The sequence below is a fragment of the Carassius auratus genome, unplaced genomic scaffold (assembly GCF_003368295.1).
Source record: "Carassius auratus strain Wakin unplaced genomic scaffold, ASM336829v1 scaf_tig00216989, whole genome shotgun sequence".
NCBI lineage: Eukaryota > Metazoa > Chordata > Actinopteri > Cypriniformes > Cyprinidae > Carassius > Carassius auratus.
Genome location: NW_020528838.1, coordinates 159,943 through 172,296, shown reverse-complemented (window position 1 = coordinate 172,296; position 12,354 = coordinate 159,943).

Here is a 12,354-nt window from a genome sequence, read left to right as displayed (position 1 = left end):
TGAGTTTAAACAGTCATGTGTTTGTCCTTGGGCGGGTATATAGAAAACCTCTGATTATGGTGATGGTAAAAGCAGCCTCTCGCTGTGATGACCATCTCGTGATGCTAACAAGGGCTTCTGGCCCAAATGATGTATCATTGTAGCTCTCAGCTGGATGGCATGGAGGAGGAGATCTGATAAGTGCGTTACAGGATGAGTTGTGTTCGCTCATCTGGCTTCAGCGTGTCACCATGCTGAGGAGACAGGGCCAGAGAAGAAACTCCTGCTGAGAGAGCAGAAAGCATTTTGTGAGATATTCTGGGGGTCAGCTTTAGGGTGACTCTGCCATGGTTAGAACTGTTAGTTTGCATCTGTGCTGGTTGCTGATTATTGTGCTATGGACTCGGGGCATGATGCATGGAAGATAAAATGTGTATATTACAGAAATCTGAGTCCCACGCAATGCAGTGAATAACAAAGGAAAGACTTCAAAAAGAAGGCTAATATCCATCCTAATTTAACAATTTCTTTTCTTCAGTGATTTGATAATTAATCTGCCAGAATGGGTAAGAGTGTTGCAAGCATATTGTAATTTATCACTGCAGAGTTGAAGAAGAAATGGTGATTACATAATTCTTTTTCTGTTTATTTGGGGATGGAAATGTGGTAATTCAATTGAATGCAACGTGAAAGAGTTAAAAAAATATATGTTTCTGGTAATTAAATTAATTAAACAAGCATTTGAATATGAGTTTAATAGATTTTATTTGTTTGATACAGGCACAGGCCCTAATGACCAGTTTTCATGAGGGACATCTAATGTGTTTAAGACTAGTTACTTCCCATGCTAGGTTAATTTCAATTTTCTATATAGTAGTTTGTCACCAATATATAATAGTCTCAAGAATAAAGATAATGAGATACCAAAGTGTAACACATTCATGAAAGTATCACAACGTAACATTCTCTGAATGTTGATGATATTACAAACTTGTGTCTGAGGACTTAATCTCTCAATTTGTTGATGCAATTTCAGAAACCCTCCCAAGAGTCCCTCTACAGCTGTATTTCCTTCCTGGCATCATCCGCTTGATTGTAAATTGAACATTTCCGAGTTGAGTCAACCAAAATCAGAGTCATTGATAAGAATGCATCACAACAATGAATGCAATCAATCAAAGGCCTTAGAAATCCCCAGTATCATTAAAAACATGAGCTAGAACAGAGATTTATCAGTTTGATTAATAGAGCTGCTCCTGCTAGAATCCCACAGGATTGGTCCTATATGAAGTAAACATTACTTCAGATTTTTCAACTTCGGAGAAGAGATAAATATGCACAAAACATTTTTATGGAGCTTCAGACCAAATAAAACAAAGTTAGACTGGAACCTAACAAGTCTGCATGTGCACATAATAATAAATCTAAATGACTTCTGCTCAGAATCATGAACACAATCAAATTATCTCAAGCAAGTGGGATTTAAATGACATATTTTCTTAACAAATACTTAACAAACAAGAAACATTTGATTTATTCAAGATTTATATACTCATTTGTAGTATTTTTTTTCCTTTGTTGAGTTGTTTGATTAATTCATAGAATTAGAAATACTTTAGAAATAATAGATGCAAATGAATCAGCATCAGTTTTCTGAAAATTTTACATTTTGTACTTAAGTGTTCTTCAGTGGTTCAGTTGTTTCTGTGTGAGAAAATGGTAGAAAATGGTGCCAGCAAAACATTTAAAAAATACTGTAAAATATGCAGCTTCAATGCATGTTTGTATAAAAGCATCTTATACAAAGCAAAATATCTCAAATGTTTTGCCAATGTAAATCCTGCTACATTTAATAATGCATCTGTGTATTATTCGTGCCTTTTATATTAAATGATGTTATGTGTGGAATCAGACAAGTTTGGCTTTGAGTGTCTAGACCAGCAATTTTTAGGATGCAGGAATGCAATGGAACTATTAGAAAGTTCAAGACAGCTCCAATTTGCCCTTGTCACTTAGCATAGCTAAAAGTATAACAACGTCATATCAATTTCTATCGCCAAGGGCGAACTGCAAAAGAGTAAAATGGTTTTGGAGTGGTTGTCAATCAAAGAGTACGAGCTTCATGTTGAAACTTAATTGAAAAATTCCTCTCATGATATTTATGTAGGGTGCTATCGCCAAAGGGCATTTGCAGCATCTTTAAGAAGCCAACAAATTAAAAACATTGCTTAAGTATTAATGGTCACATAGTTCCTCAATTAAGAAAAATTACATCTATTATGCTTGCCACAAGCTTACTCACTATTTAACAAGATGTCAAAAACATGTTTTCCAACATGAGAGTAAATAGTGGGACTATACTGTGGTCAAACATTAAAACCTTTTCCCCATGGTCATATTAAGTCCATGCATATGGGTTTCTGGACACTCTGACCAAATCAACCCCTGTACATTTACACAGGAAAGTGACCATGTTGATGGTTAATGACCATGCTTAGTGCCTTAGAAACTGAGAGACCATAAGAGCTTGAGATCAGGGCAACAGCATGTGCACTAAAGCTGGCTCCAGACGGAAGGCTAACATTTGTTGACTTGCGCTCTGCACTAAACAGGCTGCCACCAGCATTAGCATTAGATGGCTACTTACTGTGATTCACCACAGCAAACTTTATCAGAATACATTACCAGCTGATTCTTTCATCATTGCTCAATAGACAGACTGGGATACAGTACATTTGGACTCTACATGGCCTTAAGGGGATTACTGACTCTCAGGCTGACTAATAAATCACTAGTGTATAGAAACATCAAAATGTCTTATAATATAAAACCATAGATGCTGATAAAGAAACTTTATTTTTAATATGAAATTTTTTAGATTTAATCTGTATTGGTTGCTGATTATTGTGCAATAATGGTGCAAGATGTTGAGGTGATTGCCAAGATGCTGCTATGTATTTGCGCACCTCTTCTTTGTAGTTACTAGTATTGCTGTCAAAAATACCAGTTGGTACAGCTATAGTAATCTGGGTGGTTGCTTGGTGGTTTATTTCTCACAAGAAAACCCAGCTCCAAGTCACCATGATATTCTGGTCTCGAGATCTCTCTCAAGTCTCTCCTTCAGTGGGATTTGTTCATCTGTTTTATCATCTACTGATGAAAATCATAAGCCTGACTTCTTAGAAAAGTGATAATAACACACCTCTCCTCAATATGCTGCACGATTAAAGCACGCAAAAAAAAGTTGAATACTTGGGTTAGAGATTTTGTGAAAATATATTAATGCTTGCTGTAGTAAACAACACTATTAAATAAAAGAGAATTTGTCAAACACTGACAGGTGATTTATTGATTAAACTGCACAAAATGTGCACAAAATGACATGATCTGTCACATAAAATGAAAATGTGCACAGATGTTGTCAAACTAAGCATTTATGAAATCGCCCGATGGCAGAAAGGTACACATTTAATTAATCATACAATGCACACCAGACTGTTGTCAACAGATGATACATCATGGAAGGCAGCCATTCACATTGCCGAACAAAATCTCCTTGAAAATGAATCACCATTGTGCAACAAAACCACACACTTGTTTAGTCAGAGTGTTTCTGCCAAATTAATGTGACTCTCCTGTATGATGCTCAGCGTTCTGCCTGTAGGAGCCAAAACAGATGCTGCCAGACATGAGGAGAACTTGAGGTTTGGTTAGACCACATTTTTGAGACCGTTCAGTCTTTTATGCATGCAGTTTCTTATTTATATATTTAAAAATATATTTTCTGTTTTATTTAAAAATGAAAAATTATTGATTCTGCAAGCTGTATGTAAACTTACGGATGGTGTAAATTAATGCATTCATTTGACAGTCAAGCCATGACAAATCCCTTTCATTATTTCAGTCATTTTAGCCGCTAATTAAATAGTCATTAGGAGTTGCAGCTCATTTATGATTACCCTGAGGAGGAATGACAGAGAGTCTTTGCTGGCTCCAGGCTATATTTAAAGAAAATAGCAATAATTAAGTCAGTTATTTTCTTTTTTTTCCAGTTTAGTGCACAGTGAAACAAACTAAAATATATCAACACGAATATCATCATTGCTTTAGTTAATTTGCCGATTTTAATTTGCATTTAATAATGCTGTGACTATAAGAAAACTCTTTGCCAAGCTCCGCGATGCTGTAATTATAACAGTAAACGGGCAATTATATTTCTTTTTATGTGTGTTTCTCCATAATCCACTGTGAAAGGATGCGGAAACACTGGGGTTTGGAACATTTCGAAGATAAGTAGCTTATCTCTCTTTCTGCAGGTGTTTGAGACTGCGATCCAATCAGGGAATTTCAGAAGGAATTCATTGACTCTTGACCTCTTGTAGATCCAGTATGTTTGTGAAAAAATCTTGTTTGAAATATCTAGTATGGCAGGCTACTAGCAGGTGGTCACTTCAGTGTTGAGTAAATATGTCTAGTATGTGAATGTAATGTAAGTGTCCTAATAGAGGTGTTTGTGCAAAGAGGAATCGAATAGTATCTACTTAATGGATACTGTGCAGTTTTGTACTCTGCCTACAATTTTCTTTACAAATTATTATATGACCTTATCACATTGCGTGTTTTAATTCAGCAAGTGTGCTTATCTCAGAAACAGAAATGTTTATTTTGCATTTTAATCCAATTTATGTAAAACTCTTGGCAGTCCAGTGAGGCAGTGAAACAAGAAAATTATCTCATTTTCTATTGTGGTGTAGACTATCATGTTCTGCAATTTTTATTTTTATTTTTTGGCTGGTTTTGCTGGTTAACATGATTTTAACATGAGGGCAAAAAGCATTTTCTCCATTCAGAATTAACCATGTATATATTATATTTTATCATATATTATATTTGGATGTGTTTTTACTAAATATCACATTTCATCATTCAAAAGCAGGGCTCTTTAAAGCACGAAATGCTGCTTTTTCTATGTCTGCTCCTTTGATGTTTTTATGGCATTTCAAAATGTTTTGCTGCAGCTTCAGAATGATTAATCACGTGGCTTTTACAACTCAGTTGATTTGCTTAAAAAAGGTCAATATCAATAAAGAAGCACCCATGAACATATATAATATTAATAGCAGAAATTATAGGAGTAGTTTAGTGTTCAGTAAGATTTTTGCCCTTTCATAATGTCCAAATAAAAATATTTAGAAGGGGGCGAAATTGAGGGGAATAGTTCTGCTATGCTGTTGCTTCAGCAGCAGAGCAAATACAGAGACTTGATAATGCCAGTGCATCCACAACATGCTGCTGTGATCATGTAAGAAATTCTGCTGCTGCATACATATATGAAATAACCCAAATAGCATACGAATAACCCCATAGCAGATCTATGCAGGTGGAGCTGGTAAGGTGGAGGGTTTCTGAAGCGTTTTGCAACTGCTAAAGCAGGACCTAACCAAGTATTTGAATGTTAAGCAGCAATCTAATTGGCTGCAGTTGCAAAAAGAACCAATCAGGTGCATATTGTTGTTAAAAGTTCCAACTTTGGTACCAGTGGATACTGAAATGTTCCCTATTTGGAGTGGTTAGCGAAGCCCATGCCTGGATCTGTGTCAATCCAGTGGGCGTTTGTGTTTGCACTCTAGAAAACATCAACATTTCTATTTCAACAGATTTTTGCTGCATTCATCGAGCCAATCACAGGCATTTCTCTTGATTTCTTGAATGCAACAGCCAATCAGAGGTGTTTAAGGTGGTCAGAATTCGTTCACTGCTGAAAACGCAGAGTTTTTGTTCAGTGCAGAATATATGTGAAAATAGATGTACATTAAGGCTAGAGCACACTCAGTGATTTAATTCTGGAATGTGGACTGGCTAAACCTCCACAGACAGCATTCGTTCAGAGCTAGATCCAGTTCAAACTTTATGATTGGGCCATATCAACCAGTAAATTAACTTCCAGTAAACGACTGTAGAAAGTTCAACCTCTTTAAGTTATTCTTGACTCTGCTGTTATTATTAACTGCTTTGACACCGTGCAGTGAGGTAGGACGTGGTTTTGGTACTTATAATTTAAAACAAATGGAATTTTTTTTTGTTTTTGTTTTTTTTGCAATTTTTTCTTTTCCCCCGACTCGACTTTAACGTTGCCCGTGCTCAGAAACTTTGGTTTCTCACAATACCTGTCATTTAAGCTCTAATCATTAAAGAACAAAGGTGCAGGATATAGATAAACTGTGTGTATTGTTTTTTATTATAATAAATCATAAGTATGAAGTATGACATCAGCACTCTTTAAGCATTTTTTTGAGCCACAGAGATTTACAAAGAAATATGTAATATGAAAATCCCAGAAGAGCTTGTTTTTTAGCTGTGAAGGATGAGAAGCTGTGTGTGTGTGTGTGTGTGTGTGTGTTTATGCTGGTAGGCCAACTGTGAAATTTTCCCTGTACATTCTTGATAAGTCCACTTTAAGACGCCTGTCTTTCTCATTTAAGGTGATACAAGGAAATCCTCCGAGTTGTATGTGAGGTCCTTGGGTGTTATCTGGCCGGAAAGCTGAGAGCAATTTGGGTGTAATTTCTAAAACAGCAATCTCTGTAAGTGCAATGGAGCGAGGAATTATGGAAGCGTGTCTCGTCTGTATGCATGGCGTGTGGACATTAAAAATGATTATATAATTAACTGCTCAGAGTAGAGTCCTCAAAAAGAACCAATGAACATTAGAATCCTCAAATGGGACAATAACAACGATAAGAATGTTGGTAATTGCATTTAGAGCACTTCTATGTGAGTCGTAATGAAATAGCGTTATTTCGCACGATGCCGCTATTTAAAAAAGTATTTTTGTGAAACTGAAGCTAACCTTTTGAACAGGAAGTGTTGAACCACAGATCAGACCCAGCATCACAGTTCGATAACGTAGCTGAAAAGGTACATTGATGCCACATCTGGCAGGGACACAGCGAGGCTGGGAGGTTGACTCTGAGGTGTTCAGAGAAAAGAAGCAGTGTTTCATTTTCAGTTGGACCGTGCTGCAAAGAAAAGGGCAACCCTCTCAGCAGAAACCGCACTACAGACGCCATTCATTTAAGAGCTCCTCGAGTGTGTCATCTCATTCCAATAAAAAGCCCAAAGGTTACTGTCCCAGCCCCCTCCTGTCTCTCTAACACACTCTCTATCTTTTTTTCCCTTTTCACAACCACCCTTTGTCCATTAAGTTAATGGACCCATCGTGATGTAGCACACATTTCCAGTTCTCCAGTGCTGACAGATATTCTGGGTGATGATGGAAGTGTTTGATTGTGCATCTAAAGTGTACAACTCAATACTTTCGCACTTGTAGACCACTTTCAGTGCTTCAATTCTCCTAAAGTAAAGTTCTTAACAAGATAAGCCAGTAAAGAATAATGGAGGAAATAACGGCAGGCTTAGATGGGGGTTCCCTCCTTAAAGAGAAAAAAAGCCTTTTTGAACATGACTTCTTAATCAATTCCTTCTGCCACTGATACAGAATTTTAAAAGGAAAAGGTTCTCAGAATTGTGTCATAATAACATTGTTTATATATATAAATATATATATATATATATATATAATATATATATATATATACACACACACACACACAACACTGCAGCATCAACAGAGATCAGTGGTTCTTGTGAGATTTAATTCAGATGAGAAAAAAGCTTCATTAGATTCAGGCATAATTGATAATTACCCTGTATGCGTAAATACATCTCGTGGGCCAGCGTGGCTATAATTTATCTGCCTTCCCATAATGCCTCCCAGAGGAACTATTCCAGATAAGTTTTTGAAGAAAGAGTGAATTCAAAGACATCATGGAATCAAAAATTGACTGTATCTCTAATTACTTAACCCTGACATACATATAGGTGGCAAGTTGACCAAGTGTTTTTTTTCTATCACTATAAGTCTTTGTACAATATTCTTTCCTAGTTCAATTAATTAATTAATTTATTTATTTATTTAACAAATATAGACAATTTCATTTGTAAAAGTGTCAGTGTACAGAATTGTGTCCTAAATAGTTTAAAATAATTGTAATTTTTAATATATAATAATTTTTAATTTCGTAAATGATAATAGAATGTTAATCTTTTGGCAAACTATCCCTTTAAGACATTCCATATTTGAATGGCTTTGTACACATTGGCTTGTGACCCTGAGAAAAAACACATTGATCCTTCATCGCCATTATCTTCTCAATGAGTGCTGCAGACATATCATTATTGAAGACTATCTTGGTTTTATTGCAAATCATATTTCAGGTGGCTAATCTGTTATGGCTTTTATCTTCAAGAGCTGTACGTCATGTTGTTTGTGTCATGGTGCCACAAAAGCAAGCATAATTGGCTATTTAAAACAAAGAAATAATGAGATGAGAAATAACTATGGGAATAGAACCACTATAAACAGCTTGAGAAATATAGTCTGTCTACTGGATACTGAAAGGTTTTGGGTAGAGGAGCCAAACTAGGATTAAAATGATTAAATATATTCTAGATCCTAGAAAATATAGACAAGTGCTTCTTTGATTTCACAGATGAAACATGCTATGTGTGTATGTGCAATGCATTGATGAAACTGAACCAAAAGCTTTGTTTTAACTTGTTCCTCTTGACTGAATCCTCCATTTGAGATGGAGGGTTCGTCTGAGGCAATCATCAGCTCGCTGAACCGAACGGATGCACCAGTGCTCTTTCCGTCCTGGCCGGGAGACACAGACGTCTTCGGATGACAGTGCGATGTGGACACTTGTCCTGACTGCACTGACGTGTTGATAGGCTTTCTAAAGATAGAAAGCACCCCCATGATAAATACTCCCAATCGACTGAACTCTGCAGCTGACGGACCTGAAAGCATTTTTATGCATTTTACTGTTCTTTTGCTGCACTGCAGAGGCTAAAAGACGAGGGCTGCGAAGTGAATAAGCCAAATGAGCTTTGATGCGTGAGGGGAGCAAATGGGTTTCAGATAATCACCTGAAGCTGCATCAGTTTCTGCAAGAAGCCAGGAGCTTGACTAAAGAAGTGGTGATAATGACTATTGATTAATTAAACAAAAAGTGCATTAACAAGTGAATTAAACAAGTGCATTAAAGGAATAGTTCACCCATGCATCCAAGATGTAGATGAGTTTCTTCTTGAAATTTAGCATCACTTGCTTACCAATGGATGGATCCTCTGCAGTGAATGGGTGCCGTCAGATTGAGAGTTCAAACAGCTGATATAAACATCACATTAATCAACAAGTTATCAATATGACTCAATATGTAAAATGTTAAATGTTTGTAAGTAAAAAAAAATCCATGAACACATTTTTTAATTGTTTGAACCGTTGATACTTACCAAAATATGAGCACATAATAGTGATTCCTCGAGTAAAAAGTCCATCTCCTGGTGTCCTCTTACATTTTTGACATTGATATCTATACCTCCTCTGTACTGGACTACATCAACACCACCATTGACAGTGTCACAACAGAAAAACAGATAACAACGTCAGAAGCCATGGATGAACAAGGAGGTGCGACTTCTGCTGAAAGCCCGCAACACTGCTTTCAGGTCAGATAACGCTCAGGCCTATATCAAATCCAGGGCTAATCTCAAAAGGGGCATTAAAAAGGCAAGTACTGCTACAAGCTGAAGGTAGAGGAACACTTTTCCAACTCTAACCCCTGACGCATGTGGCAGGGCATCCAGATCATCAGTGACTACACAAGCAACTCTGCTCCAACAGCCACGGACGTCTCCTTCCTTAACGAGCTAAATGACTTTTATGCTCGCTTCACCAGCGACAGCAAGGAGATGGCCACCAAAATCACACACTCATCAACCACCAACCTCTCAAACTCACCTCCACAGATGTAAAAACTACATTGATCCGGATCAGCGCACGCAAGGCTGCTGGCCCGAAAACACTCCTCTCAATGTGCCTGAATGACTATCGCCCCGTATCACTCACACAAATCATTATGAAGTTCTTCGAGCGACTGGTCCTAGCACACCTCAAAGACCACCCACACTGGACCCACACCAATTTGCCTACCGTAGGAATAGAAGCACAGAGGATGCAATATGCACACTGCTGCATTCTGAACTCACACACTGGGACAATAACAACACGTATGTTAGGATGTTGTTTGTTGCCTTCAGTTTAGCATTTAACACCGTCATTCCCTCCAACCTGACCACAAAACTTGGAGATCTGGACATTAACACCTCCCTCTGCAACTGGATTATGGACTTTCTGACCAACAGACCTCAGCATGTTCGGTCAGGCCACACCCGCTCCACCACCATCACACTCAACACTGGCATACCACAGGGCTGTGTGCTGAGCCCATTCCTTTACTCCCTTTACACCCACAACTGCAAGCCTGTGCATGGATCCAACTCCATTAAGTTTGCAGATGACACCATGGTGATTGGCCTCATCAGTGACAATGATAAAAAGGGAAGAGGTACAGCACCTGGCCACATGGTGTGCTGACAATAACCTGCTCCCTAACACCAGCAAGACAAAGGAGCTCATTGTGGACTTCAGGAAGAAGAAAGGAAGCATGCTTGACCCCATCCACATTAACAGGATGATTGTTGAATGTTTCTCCAGCTTCAGGTTCCTGGGAGCCACCATCTCGGAGGACCTGTCCTGGACCACCTCCAGCCTGGTCAACAAGGCTCACCAGTGCCTCTTCTTCCTCAGGACTCTGAAGAAGAACCATCTCTCTTCAGACATCCTGGTGAACTTCTACCGGTGTGCGATCGAGAGCATCCTGACCAGTTGCTTTACAGTCTGGTATGGGAACTGTTCAGTGGCTGACTGGCCCTCTGCCGTATCACAGGCACACCACTTCCTGCTATTGAGGACATCCAGAGAAAACACTGTCTACGTCGAGCTCGCAGCATTCTCAAGGACTCCCCTCACCCTGACCACGGACTGTTTAACCTCCTGACCTCCTGACAAGGACCAGCAGATTCAGAATTTTTTTTTTCTCTACAGCTGTCTCCTTGCTGAACTCTGTCCTCTGACACCCCTCAACACCCCACACACATACTTCTCACCCCTCCTCATCACTACATCTGACTGATTTATTTATTTATTTACAACAAGCAAAAAACAGTTGTTATTATTTGCACTACTGTCTGTTCATCCAGGAACACTGTATAACCCATTTGCACAATGAAATATTTTCTATGCACTTTACTGTCCATTGCACTAGTGTAAATGATGTTCATATATTCATAGTTTCTGCCTATAGTGTACATACACTTTTACATAATCCATCTGTATAGTATGTTCATAGCACACCTGTATATCATGCTGATAGTATTTAAATTTGTAAATGATGTCCATAATACGTATCTGTATAGTTATTGTACATTGTATATTCTGTACTTACTACTCATGCACTTCTGGTTAGATGCTAAATGCATTTTGTTGCCTTGTACCTTACATGTGCAGTGACAATAAAGTTGAATCTAATCTAATCAAAATCTACAGACATAATTGTTTAGAACAATTTGTAGATGGTGATTGATCTTTGCATATTTCTCTCCTGATTCAGTTTTTTTTCACTGTAGAAAGCCTCACTATGGATAGAGGACTCCATATTTTAGTTAAATGTGCAAAACTTCTTAATGATGCATTAATTTATTACGAAGAAGCAACTCTTCACATGTGGATTACTTGTGGATTATTGTGATGTCAGATATCAGATGTTTGGGCTCTCATTCTGACAGCACCCATCCACTGCAGAGAAACCAATGGTGAGCAAATGATGGCCAAATTTATCCAAATCTGTTCCAATTAAGAAACAAACTCATCTACATCTTGGATGGCCTGCAGGTGAGTACTATTTTCAGCAAATTAAAAAAATGTAACAATTCCTTTAATAATTTTTTTTTCTAAATATTCCACATATCAGGAAATATTATTAAATAAATAGTTCATCCAAAAAAGAAATATATTGACTTCTTTCATTCTAAAGTCTATTAATTCTGTAATTTCTTTGAGTAAAACATAAATGCAGATAAAAAGAAAAGATTTTCAGTACAAAGATGGCTCATATTGAACATTGCTGTGAAGTTCCAAAAGTGATCACATACAAATAAATAAAAGAAAATCATACAAGCCTTGTGAAAAAGAAAAAATAATGTGTAAACTTTTTGGCCGAAGCAAAGAATTATGTCTGCATAAGGAATCCCTCTCCTCTCAGAAACATGCAAAACTTTAATGAGACTATTCAGATAAAATTCATGTGAGTGGCTAACCTGTGATCCGAGAGGCAGTCTATTAACTGGCTTACTAAACACGGTAATGATGGACAGCTGGCGGAGGTCAGGGTGCTGCCTCCAAATTGAGAG